The 18,452-nt window shown below is 43.0% G+C and overlaps 1 protein-coding gene across 1 annotated transcript in view; it reads left to right on the top strand.

Moving 5' to 3' along the window:
• Nucleotides 1-7,418, top strand: part of LOC147461354 (NAD kinase 2, chloroplastic-like) — a 55,948-nt gene extending 48,530 nt beyond the window's left edge. Inside the window, exon 9 of the mRNA XM_086508919.1 lies at nt 7,214-7,418. The gene's annotated coding sequence lies outside the window, so the exon portion shown is untranslated. The remainder of the gene's footprint in view (nt 1-7,213) is intronic.
• Nucleotides 7,419-18,452: the final 11,034 nt, after the last annotated feature.

The raw sequence follows: 18,452 nt of genomic DNA, 5'->3' as shown, positions 1-18,452 counted from the left end.
TCCTGCTCCCCCCCCCCCCCCCCTTCCCCCTGCTCCTTCACCCCCCCCTCCCGCTCTAGTCCCCTAGTCGACCCAGGAGGGAGGGCCATCCCCGGTTGCTAGGAGATCTCTTGGCAGCGCCTTTGCCACGAGTTGCTTGGCGAGAGAGGGACAGCCTTTCTTGCGACCCCCTCTTCTGGTCCAGACATCTCCCTTTGCAACAGTCCCTCATGGTCTGACGAGCTTCGACATTCGGCGCCGATGGGACTTCTTTGCCTATGACTTCACACGCTTTCTCGGTCACCAGACCTTGAGGCAGCCTGCTTCAGGGTTCATGTTCTGTTCCTTGGAGCTAGGGGGATAGAGCCCTTGGACTCGGCGGGGTTGGCTTCTCTTTTCCCCTTTGTGGTAGGGACTAGACTAAGTGGACTTTCGACTCAGTGTTCGACTGGCTACAGACACAGACCCTAGAGTTCTCTCATCACATGGGAGACCTAGGAGTTACAGACATGCTTTAGACTCTTTGGCCATTGGCCAAGTTTGCTATGACACCTCCAAATGCAGCAGGATGTAGACACATTGTGATTCATTTCTTTGCTGATACGTAGTGCCCTCCATGCTATGTACACATTCATGAGGACTCCTGGACAGAGGAGGTTGCTTTACGCACGGCTCGGTCTACTTGGGCTTGGGCCAGACACTCTTTGTAGTCACGCCTATCTAGAGGACGCTCGGATGTGGATTACTCCCCATCCAAGCCAGCCTCGAAGATAGCACGTTTAGCTGCTCGGCAGCATCTGTTCTCTCTCGCTTCCCATGAGGATCGTCTCATGGAACGTGCAGGGATTAGGTGGGCCCCAATTTCAGCGTCAGAGGGGCCGACTGCGTCAGGAGCTTCAGCGATGCCTTGTGGGAGGAGAGATTGACTTTATGCTACAGGAGCATCATCTGTGTGAGAGCCGCATTAGACGTTGTGGTAAGCTTTTGCGTGGACGATATAATACTTTTTGGTCATCTACTTTTAGACCTGGAGACTTCCAGGGTGGGGTATATATGACTATTGCGGATTCTTTGTAGCAGGCCATTGTGTGCAGAGAGATTATTGTGCCAGGCAGGGCTCAGTGGATCACTATGCAGGTTCAGGGTTGTCTTGTGGGCTTCCTGAACATCTATGCGCACAATGTGGCGAGTGCCCGAGCAGAGTTTTCGTCACAGATTGTTGAGTCTCTGCCGCAGGCAGAGCAGTGGTGCATAAGGGGTGACTTCAACATGTTGGAGGACCCCTCTGACAGGATTGGTAGTAGCCATGCTACTATGCATGGAGTTGAGCTGGCAACTTGGGAGAGGTTTTGTATGACTGGGGTTTCAGATGTGTGGCAGCATTCTAGCTTTGTGAGGCCCCTAGACAGCGTGGCCTTCTTTCGTTCGGACCGTAGAGTGGGAAGAGTGAATCTATCACGGATAGATCGCTTCTACACTAGTGACCACTTCTGTGACTTGGGTGGGACAGTTGGCATTCTGACAGGGACTTCCTTCTCGGACCATGCACCAGTGATCCTCACAGTGACAAATAGGCAGAGGAGGGGGAGCACGATGCTTCGCATCCCTGAGAGGGTCTTGTTGGACTCTTCACAGAGAGAGCGAGTGGAGGCTCTCTGGATAGAGAGCTTAGACATGCAGGTTTCTCATGTTGACAGAGTGGCCTCAGGACTAGCTTAGCTTAGTCGATTCTTTCTCCAAGAGTCTTTGGCTCGCCTGGTTGCAGCAAGAGAGGAGGAGCAGCGTCTCCGATGAGGCGTTGCTTCCTTGCAGAGGATGCAGAAGCAGCATCTAGACAGTCCTTGGTTGGAGGAGCAGTTACAGCAGGCTCGCCAAGAGCTTGTTAGCACAGAGGAGCGGCGCCATGAGTTTGCTTTCCATCGACAGGCATCTCAGTGGACACAGGTGGGTGACAAAGTGACTGGTGCTTTCTTTGAGGCAGTGGGACCTCGGCATACGCATGCCAAGGTTAGTTAGTTGAGGAAGCCCGACGGGTAAGTTTCTTCTGAGCCAGAGGACATGCGTACAGTTGCTACTGACTTTTACCGTGAGTTACTTTCTGCAGAGCCTTAGTCAGAGCGTCAGGATGCATGCAGAGAGCAGGTGTGGGCACAAATGCCTTGTCTTGTGACTGAGGAGATGCGTTAGAGGCTTGAGCTGCCACTTCAGCTTGAGGAGTTGCACACGACTCTTTAGTGCACTCCCCCGTGGTAGCTGTCTAGGTGAGGATTGCTTGACTCCCAATTTTTTCTTGGAGTACTGGGACTTGCTTGGCCCAGATCTCTGTAGTGCTTTTCAGTACATCTTGCACAGAGGAGAGATGCCTGACAGCATGAGTGAGGGCCTGATCTACCTCATTACCAAGGAGGGTGGCTCGTTGGATGAGATTCGACACTCGCGCCCCATCGCCATCCTCAACTCAGTCTACAAAATTCTTGCCAAGGCTCTGAGTTTGAGGATTCAACCACTTCTAGAGAGCCTTATACATGGGACTCAGACAGGTTTTGTCAAGGAGCGTAGTATCCTTGACAACATCTTTACTTTTTGGGAGGCTTCTGCCCTAGCGCGGCTCCGTGTTGAGGATCTGGTGATTCTTCTTCTCGATTTTGAGATGGCCTACGACAGAGTTGACTGGGACTTTTTGGAGGGCACTCTACGCAGGATGGGCTTCTCAGATGCTTGGATCTGAGGGGTGTCAGCTTTGTACAAACAGGCACACAGTCAGGTAATTTTGTCAGGAGGTAGAGGTGATCGTTTCATGCTTATACGTTCGGTCAGACAGGGCTGTCCTCTTGCCCCCTTCGTCTTTCTGTTCTATGCTGAGGTGATGAGCAGGTTTTTAGTGTTGCAGCAGGTTGGTTTACGTGGCTTCGCACTTCTTATTCGGGGAAATGAGCTACTGGACGCTGAGTTTGCAGACGACTCAGCCTTGTACTTGGACGGCCGGGAGGCCAACCTTCACAGGTGTGAGTAGGCTCTTGAGACCTTCTGTTGTGCATCTAGCGCACTGATCAACTGGAGAAAGACAGTGGCTTTCTCTGTTGGTAGTGCTCCTTTGCCCGATTGGATGCCAGGTGAGGGTTTCAGGTGGATTCCCCTCGGGACTGCAGTTTGGTACTTGGGTTGTCAGGTTGGTTTGGACTTGTCTCCCGAGCAGTAGATTGCTCCCCTCCTCCTGTCTATCAGGATGAAGTTGGTACATTGGAGTACCGCACGACTTTCTCTGGCAGGCAGAGTTGTAGTGCCAACCAGGTGTTGTTGGCTACTATGTGGTACATCACTTCTTGCTGGATCTTCTCGAGTTCTTGTATCCGCCAGGTAGAGAGGCTGATCAAGAACTTCCTTTGGTCAGGGCGTGACACTCAGATAGCCCGGGCCAAAGCGGCTTGGCAGGCCATCACTCTTCCTTGTTCTTAGGGAGGGCTTGGGATCATAGACCCAGCACAGCAGAGCTCATCTCTTCTTGGGAATTCATCGTTAGAGGACTTCTTCCAGGTGAGGAGCCTTGGAAGGAGTTCTTGCTACAACGGCTTCGTGCTAGGTAGTAGGGTGCCTCAGGCTGGAGGCCCTTGGCGACCTTCGACCAGATGGATTTTTACAGAGATGCGCAGAGTTGGCTTGAGCAGGAGACTGGAGGACCGCTTCGTTGTGAGTTTGCTCCGATCTTGGGAGCATCTGCGGCGAGGCCTAGAGCAGCGTCAGCTTACTTGCACGGAGGAGCGCCTGAGATAGCCCCTTGTTTGGAACGCATGGTTAGCACTCAGAGAGGCCACATGGTTGGTAGTCGGCCTCATATTTCCTGGGGTCCCATGGCAGCCGGTCCAGCATGCTCTTTAGGTGACTGGTTACAATTTTGAGGCTTGTCAGAGGAGCTGCAGGGCTTACAGCTCCAGGGCATGAGAGGGGTGCAGAGTATGTGCCAGGACATCTCAGAGGCAGTACTAGCTGAGTGGCTCACACCTCTCGAGCCAGCAGCGCCCAGATGGATGGGAGCCTTCACGTGACTGGAGGTTCTCATCTCAGTTCGGGCTTGCTCAGAGACTGCATCCTCCCTGTTTTTTGAGTTACAGGGTGAGGAATGCTTACACCGAGTTGCAGTAGAGGCCCCGCAGGTGGCAGAGTGCTATTTTCAGAGGATCCGAGTGGTGGGCATCTGTGGGAGGACTTGTGTCATCGATCCTGACCCAGCAGCTCTTGAGACTGGACACTGGAGACTGTGGGCTTGGGAGAGCTGTCCATTGGCATGAGTACAGTGGGATCTTGGAGAGTGTCTTTGGAGGGACCCTTTCTCCTCTGCAGACCACCCAGGTGTCCCTTTCTTTCAGTACACTGTTCGATTGGGACGTCACATACTGGCAGCAGAGAGAGAGGCTCGCCCTGCTGTAGCACTTCATTGGCAGGAAGAGGGTCTCACAGCTGAGTTCTTGGCAGCTTTTTAAGAGAGGTTGTGGGGCTCCAGATAGTCGAGGCGAGTCACTTTGTTCCAGTGGTGGCTGGTCGCACACAGAGCTACAACAGTTGGAAGCTGGCTTGTACTTAGTGGTCTCTCGGCCGCATGTGCAGCTTGTGACCATCTTGTGGAGAGTCAGCGTCACTGTCTGTGGGACTGTCTTGTGGCACAACAAGTGTGGCTTCGTGTTCTTCGGCTGATGCCTGCTCTTTCCACGGCTCGACAGTACACTTGGGCGGCAGCTGCTTGGTCCACTCTCACGGGCCTGGCACTTTAGTTTGATCTATCTTCCACCAGCAGGATGATAGTGATACCGGGGGGGTGACCTACACTCCAGCCTGCCACAGAGCTTACTCCACAGGAGTGGTGCAGTGAGAGAGAGGAGTGCTGGGAGCTCATCAGTGGCCTGACACTCTGGTTCATCTGGCGGGCCCGCTGCTTCCGCATCTTTGAGGCTCGCCCTGTACCAGCAGCAGAGACTGTTTGTGATCTTTGGCTAGAGCTGATCCATACTCTCAGAGGACAGCTTGAGAGACTCCAGGGCAGCTCCGACAGCATGCAGGAGCACAGAGAGGCTTTCCTTCGACTCTGCGTCCTGGGCCTTTTTTCACCATGGTCCAGGGTGTACTCAGATGGCACTACCGTCCACATGTGTGGCTTTTCCCTCCTCCCATTTCTTGATTTAGCTCATTGTACATATGCTGTTTTTTCATTGAGAGAGTCTCCCCATTATGATTGTTGTAGCCCTCGCTTGAAGAGGTGGTTGTAGCCCTATGGGCCGTTTCATTAACTAATAGAAGGATCTTTTTCTCGAGAAAAAAAGGTGTGTGGAGTTTGATTTCTAGGACTAAGTCTCTTTGATGTCTTATCCTTGTAGTTTAAAGCTGAGTACTTGTTTCTTGTTTCAATTAGTAGTCGAGTAAGCTTCTTCGTTTTATTCTGCTTATGCCTTTTCTATAAGCACCTTAAGTGAAAAATGGTTTGTTTTCATCTAGTTTTGTTTAATAACAAATAAAGTGATTTTTGCACAAGTGATTTTTGCATGTATTTTATCCTCTTATAATTTGTAAGTTCATACTAATCTGACCTTATGAAGGAATATATATATGAGCATGCCTTAGGAGAATGACAAAAAGCACAAAATATAAGTGGATAGCTTCGTTTTGTACCAAATGGGGGTTTATGATATGATGCATTGGTGGATGTGGGAAGGAGAGCCCACAAAGGATAGTAGGGAGGGTTTGAAAAGGCTTACTCGCCTATGTGTGCGTGTGCACGTAGATCTCTCAAATCTCCGTCTCTTGTATTGGCTCGGTACCTGGTGCTTTCGGTCGTCTGCAAGCTCGGGCAGTAAGTGCCTGCTGTAAAGTGACTCCTCTCTAAATGGTATGAGAGAGTACTGGAGCACCTCTGCTCTCGGGTATAAAGCGGCCAAGTTGTCTCTTGTTTGTGACTCTGTTATCTCTTTGAGTGTGGAGTGTCATCTGAACAAAGCCGTGTATGGGCTCCATATTCTCTCAAAGGTGGGCATATGTATACATAATGCTCCTCATTCTCCACTCCCTTTGAGGATACTTCGCATGTCCTCTGATCCCTAGGGATGTGGGCAGCTTGTCTGTCTCAATCTCTTATCTGTGCTAAAATACTCTGAGTTGTCCTGATGCCACGCGAGCGCTGTTGTGCACATACAAATCTCTTATCTGTGCTAAAATACTCTGAGCTGTCCTGATGCCACACGAGCACTGTGTGGCATGTATGTGCATACTTCTTGCTCTATGGATGAACCGTTCAACAAGACAGTCAAGAAATGGTCTATATAGTACAACAACTTTGATGCAAGAAGCTGTCTGGGTGTGATCTATGTCTCTCTGATGTGTAGCTACCAAAGATCTGGTCGAAGTGTAACGGGACGGGGACCACGTGCCAACCGAAAGAACATACTGAACATACTTAAGACGCTTCAAAACAACTGAACTGAGAGAGATGCACAACACACAAGACGGGAAGTGGCGGAGTTCCACCCCTAGTGAGCACTAGCCCAAGACCCTGGCGCCCCTTTCGGTATTTCTTTATATGCTTCAACAAAGCACAATCCCTGCAGCTCTGCTCTGCTTCTCCCACTGGGTAGAATGCTAGAGTAAGAGCCCAGGCCACATGTTTAAGGCCCTTGGCCTCTCAAGAGCAGTTGCATGAAAAACTACCAGTTCTAAAACCATCTAGTGCTCAAAAGGACCTTGGCCTCTCAAAAGCAGTTACGTGAAAAGCTACTAGTTCTAAAAGCATCTGGTGCTCTCGGCATGTAAAACGTGGAAATTCATACTGATGCCATGTCAGCAGCCTGCAATGCAATTCGTGGACGTCCATACAGCTGCCACGTCATCAGTCCAGCAGCACAATTTGTGGAGCGTCCATACAGAAATTGCATTGTCATCAGTTGGGCACGCTGGGTCTTTGTGAGGGTGACCTGATTTATTTTCACCCTAGTGACCAGGGGCCCCATCGGTCGGGGTCCCATAAGTTGGACGGACTTTTAAATTGTTGGCCCCACTCGGCGAGGATCTATAAGTTGGCCAGAACTTCTGCATCTCGGGTTTAGACCCCTCGGTTGGGATGTGCAGGTTGGCTCCATTCTTCAGTGGTTTTTCTCAGGTTGTTAAAAAATGAGATCTCTAGGAGGAAACAGAAATGTTTCTGGAAGATTAAAACAAAACACACATCCGGCTGATTTTTTAATGGCTTTTGTAGGGGGAAGTTGCTTTTAAAACTCGACTTTTGGGCCTTTGCAGGCAACCCCATGGGCCTTGTATTCAAATCGTTTGTATTTGGAATTCTCCATGTATGGTACATAGCACTCTTAGACATTGTATCAGATTTACCGCGTTGTAACTTTTTGGTCTCATAGGTCATTTTGGCCTTTTGAAGACGTTAATATAACATTTCATCTCTCTCTCTCTCTCTCTCTCTCTCTCTCTTTCTCTCATAACAGGTCTTGAGTTCAACTCCTCGTCGGCTAGATCTTTAAGGTCTCTTGGGATAGTTTCCTATGATGTTAAAACTCTTCTTCTTCCTCTCTCTCTCTCTCTCTCTCTCTCTCTCATATGCAATGTGCTGGTGTCTCAGTGTTACTTCAAGATCTTCTAGTTTGGATTGTGCATCGTGTTTATCCTATCTTCCATGAGACAATGAGCATGTTAAAGTTATTTGTATATTTTTGTTCTCTCTCTCTCTCTCTCTCTCTCTCTCTCTCTCTCTCTCTCTCTCTTGCTCGTGTTCAACTCTCCTCGTCGGATAGTTCTTTAAGGTCTCTTGGGATAGTTTACTAAGACGCTAAAATCTTCTTCTCCTCCTCTATCTCTGTGTGTGTGTGTGCGCGCGCGCCCGCACGCGTGCATATATGCTTCAAAGCCTTCAAAAACAGGCCACAACATGCAAAATAAAATGAAAATGTTAATACGGAAGAGATACATGCATGTTTTTGGCAACTGAAGGCGGCCAAGCCATCCTCTACACATGATGGGAAAAATCTACAAAACTAATGTTAAGAGTTTATTGACAGTGCAAACCCCCTTCCTAAAAGTGAACATGCAAAAAGAAGTAGGTAAGGAAAATATCTTACTGACAAACCATATGAAGATGATGCCGTCCAAACCTTTTTAATTATTGAAAAGAAAACGGTGACTCCACACTCTGGTCGTCAAGCCATGCCAGCTCCTTGCTAGCTTCAAGCAACCAGCAATGCGGCATCAGCTCGTGAAATGGCCTCCCTCCACGGCAACATTTCACCCTCCATGGCAACATTTCACCCTCCACGGGCAGCATACACGCAACTTGTCAGTGACCTTCGCCCGCGAGTTGAGATGGCTTTACTTGCCAGCCAAGAGGAGGAGCACAGTGGTCTTGGGCTTCTCTAGAACTCACTCTCATGAGCTTGCGTAAGTTGCGAGTCTCATAGGCTTCCTTGAGATGCATGAGCCTATCTGCTACCAAGCACGCTTCTCAAGTTCGAGAATCGTGCTCGAAGCCAACTAAGAAGATGAAGCGATCAAAACAAAGACTGTGCACGCCGAAAAAGTACTTGCTTTGAGCTATTGATGGAAACCATGCCATTGGTCCCAGATAGCTTCGCCATCAAACAATGTATCTATTTCTTATGCACCGCATCCGCATGGTTTCCAAAACCACAAAAACAGAACGCACTGCTCTAGTTGCAGATAGGCACAATGTTAAATAAATCCGGCTCTCTCATGCTGCAATTGTGCTTAAGGGGGGTTGTTGGAAGTACAATTCACAAGGAACTTTTAGCATGTTACCATATAGCAAGTTTGATCATGTTCACGCTATTTCCTAGATAGAAGTAGCAAATCATAGCTTTTATGCTAGATGGAATTGGCAATTGCCTAAGCTTGTAGTGAAATTGCTAGATAGAACTAGCAAAGCAATAGTGGATTTGCTATATAGTAAGTTCATAACAGCTAGATGGAACTAGCAAGTATACAATGCCTATGCTTTTCCTATCTAGTAACTAAGTGGAGTTGCTAATTGAAAGTAGCAAATTAATTAAACCCTACGTTACTAATATCTTACCGCATGGGGAGCTCTTCAACAAGTCCATTTGTTGTATATGCTCACCCTTAAAGAAATTGGCTTTGATCTATTTTCCCTATAGTAACCATATGAGAAACTCCTCAAAAGGTCTATTGGTTCTATACGCTCACCATATGAGAAAGGGCCTTGATGTATTTGACCTATAGAACCATGTATTCTCTAAACTTTGTTTAAATCCTAAGTGTCTTGCCGATTTCATGGTTTCTCCTTATGTGAAATCCTAGCACAACTCTCTTTCATCATCTTAAACAAAACTTACTTGACTTATTATTGTTGAACTCACAATATCAAGTACTACAACATTTTCTTGTAACAAAGAAAAACCATAAAAATTTAATAGTCATTATGTCTTGGACTGAATGCTATAATTTATAATTGGTTCTCACTTTGGCTGGAAAGGTTTTTGAAAGGAATGTAAAAATGGTGAATTTGTTGTTAAGTCACTTTCCTCTGTCCATTTCGAAAATCTACACTAGTTGAACAAAATGTACTTGACTCATTATTGTTGAAGTTGCAATATTGAGTACTACAACATTTTCTCGTAACAAAGGAAAACCATAATAATAGAATAGTTTTTATGTCTTGGGCTTAATGCTATAATTTATATTTAGTTCTCACTTTGGAAGGAAAGGTTTTTGAAAGGAACGTAAGAGTGGTATAAACTCACCAGATAGATCACCAAGTGGTAGAAGATGATTAGCCTTGAAACCAGCACACCTTGCGATATTTTTCTAATTCTTGCTAACTCACACTAAGTGCATCAAGTAGAAGAGCTCCTTAGATCATAGCCCATTTAACCCTAAGATTCATCCATTATTTTCCATTAACCTTGTGGCTCTCCCCCAGGGGATTCACTATTAGTAATGGGGGGATGTCACCTGCGTGCATCCAAATTAGAGAAACCCCCCTATGACTATATCTTACATGCTAATCTACCCCCCTACGTACGGACAAGATATGGACATTCTCACAATGAGCCACCCCCCCTCATACGAATTTCGTACGGAATGTAATAACCCACTATTTTATGTGTACTAGTAACATGACAATTTTAGAAGCACGTGCTTTTGCAAAAATACATGTTGAATTGCAAACAAACAGAAGTGTAGATTGTACTTTGTTTTCATTTGAGAGAACAAACCACCATATAAAGTAACAAATACTAGATTAAAATAAACTAATCGATTCAATGTAATTTGACAAAAAAAATGGGCAACATTTCCCTTGTAAACTAATACAAATCTCAATCTGATGCCAACACGATCTCGACTATTTTCAGTGAATGTAAGGGGAGGGCATCTCTCCATTTTTAATCACCTACTGTTTCAACTTGAAGGCATGTGGTACTACACAAGTAATGTCAAATGAGATGTACTTTAGAGCTTCCTCCTGGGATGTTGTCTCTTGAAACACACTACTTGCAGGGTATGCGCAATAGAAGCATGATTAGCAAGTAGTAGGCTGATTTTAGCAGATGCGAGGCGAGGGCGTCTCTCCCAATTCAATCACCTAAGATTGCATCTTGAAGGCATATAGACCTACATAAGATGCTAAAAATGACTGTTAAAAAGTATGTCGTGGTTGATAGGTATACCAAACATGGTGTACTTCAAAAAATTTTGCATCCTTCTACATCAAAATGCCACAAAAAAAAAACCTTATTATACAAGTTAAAACCATCATATTAAGGTTTTTACATTGACCTAATGTGATAAGGTAAAATAATTGAAGGTAAAAATCCATAGCTCAAGATGGCACACCCGGTCAAGCCATATGACCATGTGACAAATTGAGACTATATTTGTAATTATATGAAAAATAAAGACTCTGTCATGTGTGACACACAGACCCAAGGTATGTGAGACGTGTCTGCTACCTTTTTTATTGTAAAAAGAGACATAAATAATGTTTTGTTAAGAAACTATAGCTCAAGATAACACACCCGGTCAAGCCATATGACCATGTGGGAAATTGAAACTATAGAATTTGTAGCTACATAGAAAAAAAATTAACAACTTAAAATTTGTCACTCTTTTTATTGTAAAAAGAGGCACAAATTACCATTTGGTAAGAAATGGATAGCTCAAGATAACACATCCAATCAAACCATATGACCATGTGAAAAATTGAGACTATTCTAATTGTAAATACATAAATCCATTTCAATTTTGGGTTGTCCAAAGATCTACACGTACATATACATATAGATAATTCTTGCTAAAAGCTTAAACCTCGGGGGATTCACTTATACTTATGGAGAAATGTCACCTGCGTGCAACCATATGGGACAAAACCGTTATCTACGGACCTCATAGCACTAATCCAACCCTCTATCTACAAACTTTAAAGAACCCATATACCCCCCTTTTTATGGAGCTTGTATGGTCAACTTGACCCTCATCTGTAATATATATACGAGTTGTATATATAGTCATTTTTAGAAATTTGGATAGAGCTTCCGTTGTATATCGACACTAATTTCAAAATCTCATCAAATAAGTATACCTCCTATTCAATAGGATTCCCACAAGGGATTTAAGGCTTTGAAAAACTTAAAATGTAGACGAGTGATGTGTGGTCCTAGTAAATAGTGCTTGGTCCAAATGACTCGCATCTCAGTCAATGTAGAAGGTGTTGAAAACAAGGTGAAAATGGTCTACAATTTCGTCGTAAACATTTGAAACAAGAAGAAGCTAAGATTCAAATTTCATAGTATTTTGAAGTATCTAACTTGGAGATAATTCTTAGTGTCTGCTCCGCTTTGCACTAGAGCTTGCCGCTCGGTCTCTCCCCCAAAAGCATACCGACCACCACACATGTTGCGGCTACTGTATGGTAGTCCCCACCTCTGGCAATCCTCAAAAACCAGTAAGCACTAACCACTGCTACACACCATGTGTTTCTTACGCTGTAGGTAACTATACCACTCTAAACTTCATGTTTGTGAGGTTTAGATGGCTAGAGGTTAGGCTTTCATAGTTCTCAACATGTTTTGATGCTTGTAGGGAGAGCTAAGTGTTAAAATTGAAAGTTATGACCAATTTACAAGAATTGCATAATCCTGTTTTTTGGCCAAAATTAGCACTTTTATGATTTTTTTGGTGGCTTTCTTGATATCCAAATTCAATTTTGATCGTGTAAGTGTAATGTATAACATAAACCTAATCTTCCTTGAGTTTTGGGGAACCTATTATGCTATATAGCATAGTATATGATGATGGTTGAGTTTTTTGATTGCTGAAGAATACGATACATTTTAGAGTAGCAAGTATAACTTTCTCAATATTACTAGTTTCTTAGGACAATTGTGTGTATTTTGTAGGTAGTAACCTATCTAATCATATACTACAAACTTGGCTAGATATTGAGTAGTGTCTATGGGTTTCTAGAGGTCATAATGCTAAACCCATATTTTTCATGTTTGCTGTATTTAGCACTTTATCATTGCCCCCAAGGTTCCAATTATAAGAGATCCATTATCCTTTTGACATGCTCCATGGATCCTTTTGAATCCAGAGTCCCAAAGGGAACTAAGAAAACAAGAGCGTCATCGGATGCAAAGATTGAGAGGATTCAAGAGCGTACATCCTCCAATGCAAATAGAAATCATCCCAAATCAACTAATGCTAATCGCACATCAAACATCAATACAAGCAATCATCTACACACATCAAGCAACGAAGTGAAACACACTAATCTTGGAGTCTCTCAAGCACAACTCTAATTACATGCATTGACGATTAAGCACACAAGATCGCATTCAAGTCGGCTATCCCAACCATGCCAATCATGGTGTCCAAATCAAGTCACACATAATCAAATTAAGCTCAAGGCTTCTTAAACCTGCACACACACAAGCACACCATTAGAGGATAACTCTAATCCCTCAATCACGAGTATGCCCACTCCACTTAATTGAGAGAGTTAGATAAGGACTCCACTAATCGGAGTAGCTTAGCATAAGTAAGAGTTAGATTAGAAAATATGAACACTTCAAAACAATTAAGGAAAGTAGAGAAACATGATTGACAACATAATGAAGACTAGATTAATTAAGAGAGGATTACACTAATTACATGTGATTAGCACTAGCCTTCTAAGCATGGGCATTAAGCTCAAAGGCTAGGCCATCAAGACCTACTCTAGGGAGAGAGTTCTCAAAAGGACCACTCTAGAATGACCACTCATTAAGCATAGGGCTCTTTTATAGCTTTGGGCCTCAAACCCTTCAACTATGGGATAAAGTGAGCTCTCTAGCGTAGACTCATACAACTTTGGAACTCCTAAATGAGCCCAAGCCCTGTACAATGAAAAGTAAATATTGTGCACTATGGCACATCCACAGCTTGGTGCATAATTGGTATATCTGTTAGCCGCTGCTACCACTCCCCCCTTCCTAATTTGGCGCACGTCCTCGTCTGTCGTGAACTAAGACACGGTAACATGGTAGAAAGTAAGTCCATGGAAGAAATGTTGAGCTGCAAAACATAAGAACAAGTAATGAGCATCAAAGGCCACCAAGAATGAATAAAACATGAAGCATAAATGAACAATCATGCAAAGTGATTTTTTGCTTCTAAAAGATGGGTCAATCATAGTAAAAAACTAGACAACATAAAGCAAAAAAATACTCAAACTATTGTGAAGATTAAACCACTTGAAATTTCAGTTTTATGTATGAAACACAAGAAATCAATTATGACCTTAGGCTAATACAAGTTCATAAACCTACTAGCCTAAAAACTATGTGAACAATCTTAATAAATCATTCAAGTCTATCATGTCTATGGGCTATAAAAAAACTCCTAATCTATTAGTACATTGTCAAAGTTTTTTGAAGCTCATGGAAGTTTTGATTTAGTCATTCATTGAAAAATTAAAGCACAATCACAAGGTTACCACCCCAAGGCAAGTCTAGGTGCGACTCTCAGCTCCTTGAACCCTCAAGAAGGTGTTCCAAAAGCCTACTAGCTTACCAAGGCGATGGCTAACCCCTATCAACCCAAGGCATCGGTTTAGGACCTTGACCAAGCGAGCCAAGGTGATTCCCCTCGCCTGCCAAGTGTCATTAAGGTGCTAGGCCTTACAAAGACACAACATAACATAGAATTTTTATTTTCATGTGTCTTAGTAGCATTTTTGCTACTTTTTTGGACACTTCTTTGCTTCATGATTATTTTTTTAGCACATTTTTTATTCTTTCTTTATGAGATACTAGTGGCAATTGGACTAAAAAAGACTAAAGCCTAATCATAGCCCTAGGTCATGACAAAAAATGAGTGGAGTATTAAAACTATCACTAAGAATCTAGGACTAGCAAGAAATAAACCTACATTAACCTAAGGTCAAGGCCAATTACCTATGATTAGCACACATAAAACCCAATTTTTTGATGAGTTAATTTTCACAAAGCAAAGTGTTGAAACTTTAAAATGCCTAGTCTTTCTAACATGAAAAAACCATAGCTTAGAAGCAAAATTTCACTTAAACTAAGCAAGAGAATGGAGAGATGAACAAAGAGAATAATCATGGAAGGATTACACCTATTCATGCTCTTTGAGCATCCTTTGTGTAGAGAAGTCTCTTGATCCTTTTTATTTGCAAAAAGAAGCCTTTTAAAGCTAAGTGTAAACACAAGCTACAAAAGCCAATTATTGAAAGCCAAAATCACACAAAAAAAATTTAATGAAAACCTAAAGCTAGGGTCTTGCATACCTGAATTTGCCAAAGAGAAAAAACCCAAGGGAAAAAGTTGCCTTTGGCTATGCACATGATGCTCTAAAGTAGCAAATTTATGCATACATATCAACAATGAGAGAGGTAAAATGCTTCTACATAAGCAAATTTTGTAATTTTTATCATCTCTTATGCATGATTCAAAGTTGATTAGTTTCTAGCTCACTTGAAGTATGGAAAAAACAAGTCAAGAGCTAAAAAAATAATGCAACTTGAAGAAATGAAGTGGCTCTTCAAAGCCGAATTTTACATTGCAAAGCTTTCCAAAAAGTTGGCTAACAACTAGCTCACATGAAATTTTACATTTTTTGAGCAATCTATGAGCTAGAGATGACTTCAACTTGATGAGTTGAAAATGAATGGCTCTCAATAGCCAAATTTGTACTTGAAAGCTCAAAAAGTTGGCTAAACACTAGCTCAAATGAAAAATTTTGCATTTTTAGATCAAGCTATGAGCTAGCATTACAACTTTAATCCAAACATGGAATGACTCTAATTAGCCAAATTTTGCAATGATGACCCCTTCTTGGATCATTTGGAATCACACATCTGCCACACCCCTTCAAAGCAAAGCTCGCTTGTTAGTGCATGAAAGCATTTTTCAATCAATACAAGCACTAAAAATGCACTATCAACCACAACCCCAAAATTCTCGTGCTCTCTCTTGACCATCAAACAAGATCAATGTTAGTGCTCTTAAGCATTTGGTAAATTCAACACAAGCACTAAAAGCATGCTCAATCACAAGCCCCAAAATGATATCTTTTTTCCATCATGATTTTTCATTCGATTCAAGCACTAAGCAATGTTAAATCCAAATTTTAATGCACACTCTCCATCAAGGATCAATTTACTGTCAATGTACGTAGCTCAAGATGGACCCCACATGTAATGAAGAAGAATTTCATTTGAGCCTTTGCAAGCAAGCCAAGCACTAGACGAATGCATGGGCCAAATGATCACAATGAACGCAATCAATACCCACATTCTTGCTTTCATATGACATTTATAGCAATGAAGAAGAGAGTGTAAGTAAAATGATAGCTCCCTCCATAGATCAATAACCCTTCAAAAATGTCAAGAATCATCACAAGCCCCACAATTTAGTGCAACATTTTCAAATGACTTCAACGAAAATATGTTCGTGCTCCCTTCTAGTATCCTTTCACATATGAAGCAAAAGAGAGAGAGAGAGAAAAGGGAGAGAGAATTATATTGATCACTAAATCCTCCTAAATCCGTTTAAAGTCGCCTTTTTCTTCAGTCCTAAAAAGAGACCTATCAACACAAGGACTGATCAATCACCATTTTTTTTGTTAATTTCCTAGTCCCCTTACTCCCCTTCTGATTTCTCGATTGGCTCAACAGGACCCTTGTTTTTTTTGAGAATGTTTGGGTCACATTGGGTGGGAACTCTCTCTCTTAAAAAATACAAATTAACGTCAAATGATTTCTGTTATGCTTGTGTACAAGTCGGTTTCAGTGAGCTGAGGAAGAGAATGGTTGATGACCCGGACAAATGACAAGGTGTGGGTTTCGAGTGCATCAACAAGCATGTTTAATCGTGAGGGTGTGTGTGATCCTGAGGCTGTTAGGTCCCAGGCTATCGATGTCAGCTCCGTACATGTGTGAAGGGGCGTAAAAGAGCCGGTACAGCTCTCACAAAGAATGCTAAGCTTCTCTTTGTTTGCATGTTTGGCTGCAACAAACTTAGCAAATCGGTGTGTGTGTGTGTTTTTTTTTTGTTTAGTTAAATTTCTGTTGCTTGTCGACGGCGCACATGGCAAGTGCAAGAGCTGAGAGTGGATATTCTGACTACGGTGAGTTTGGAGGGCTCTTTTTTTTTTTGAGACTCTGAGAGGGAAGAGTTATGAGAGGATGGGTTGAATGGATCTGCTGTCTATCAGTCCAAAGTCAAGCAAGGCGATGCCGTAACCTGTTGCATAGATGATGGCGCATCTGGGGGCATACATAAGTGTGTGTCACACTGTCTGAGCCAGGCAATGCAAGTGGGACGAGGTCTTGTAGCTCCAAGCATCTAGAAACTGTTTGCTCAGGAGGACAACTGGAGCTGCTTGGATTTGGCGAAAAGGCGGCCAAGAAGGGAGGGCATTGAGGCAAGTGGAGGGCAAAATGGGACTGTGTGTGTGGATGTGTGTGTGGCTTGAGAGCTCCGAGTCAAGGCGAGAATTTAGGCCACCAATATGTGTGTGTGAGTAGCGCCAAAGGCTACCAGCACTGAAGTTGGGCATGGAGGGCCCAAAAATGGGTGTGTGTGCCGCTACAAGCCAGGCTTGGGTGCTCACTGCTCATTCCTTGGCTTGGCGACAAAATGAGGTCAGCAAGGTCGATTTATTTATTTATTTTTTTTCTTCTCCTTTTGCTTTATAAGAAAAAAGCTTTTGGGGCTCGTTTCCACGGCAAACACCTATAGTATTGTAAAAAAGTTCGAAAACCAAAACTTAGGGAATCAGACATTGACTCCCTATGCTATACACAACCATGCAACCAATTTAGGCTTCTATTGCAATATACCACATCTAGTGATATTTGCAATCCTTCATTCCATTTCAAGACAATTTTTTTAACGCGTACAGATCATGCCATGGGGCGACATATTGAAAACTTGAGCCATTTATCAAAAAAATTAAAGTCTCTCCTTCCTGTGTGCACCTCATGTGTTCACTTCCTATTCGCATTGCTTGTAATTGCAGTTCCAATCCAAGCCCAATTTATCAATCATTGCAACATTAATTGCTCATATCCAATAGCCTTAATCGCTCAACCCGATTTATATTCGTCATTCATACGTGGCTGTGGAAAACTAAAAGTACACCATATCTAATCAATTTAGTATATGTGGTAATGGTATTGTACCTCAATCATCCCCAATTACGCACAAATTGAGTCATTCATATCAAAATTGAGTCTTTCACAAATTGAGTCATTCATATCAAAATCCCAAATCGATCAATTATGTACACACCAATCTTTAGGTCTAATAATCATCATAATTGGTACTTGCTACCAATTATTCATGCCCAATTTAGGCATAATTGGCCATTAATTAGGCACACACACCTAAATTTAGGCCGTCGATTTGTGCAAAAATTTCATGAAACACTCATTGCATTTCATCAATTGCACACTTGATCACACATACATGAGTATATACATGCTAAATTAACTCAATTTTAATAAAAAATTGATCAAATTTTAACTCAATTTAGCATTGCACACACAAAAATTAGGTGCAGAAATCCAAAGTTTTTGCTCATTTAGCAACGAAATTAGGCCAATTCCTAATGTTTGTACACACATTTCTTGCAAAATCATCAATCTACAAGCATTTAGGTGTTCAATTTGACCATAAATCTTCTCATCAAAGTTATTTAAAATGGGCACACACATTCAAATCTTGCCCTAATTTTGGCAATTAGGTCTACTCCATGACCGGAATAGCCTCACATACACATCAATTTAGTGATTCGCACACACAATTTATGCAAAACTACCATTCCTCAAGCATCTAGGCATCCAATTTAATCAAATTAAGCATAAATTCCATCAAGTAGGCACACACACCTAATTTTAGCAATGATTTAGCAACTCAATGGGATCAACTTAATCAATCAAAAATTGA

Source organism: Adiantum capillus-veneris, chromosome 3 (assembly GCF_014529385.1).
Source record: "Adiantum capillus-veneris isolate H3 chromosome 3, ASM1452938v2, whole genome shotgun sequence".
NCBI lineage: Eukaryota > Viridiplantae > Streptophyta > Polypodiopsida > Polypodiales > Pteridaceae > Adiantum > Adiantum capillus-veneris.
This window is presented reverse-complemented; position numbering and strand designations above follow the sequence as displayed.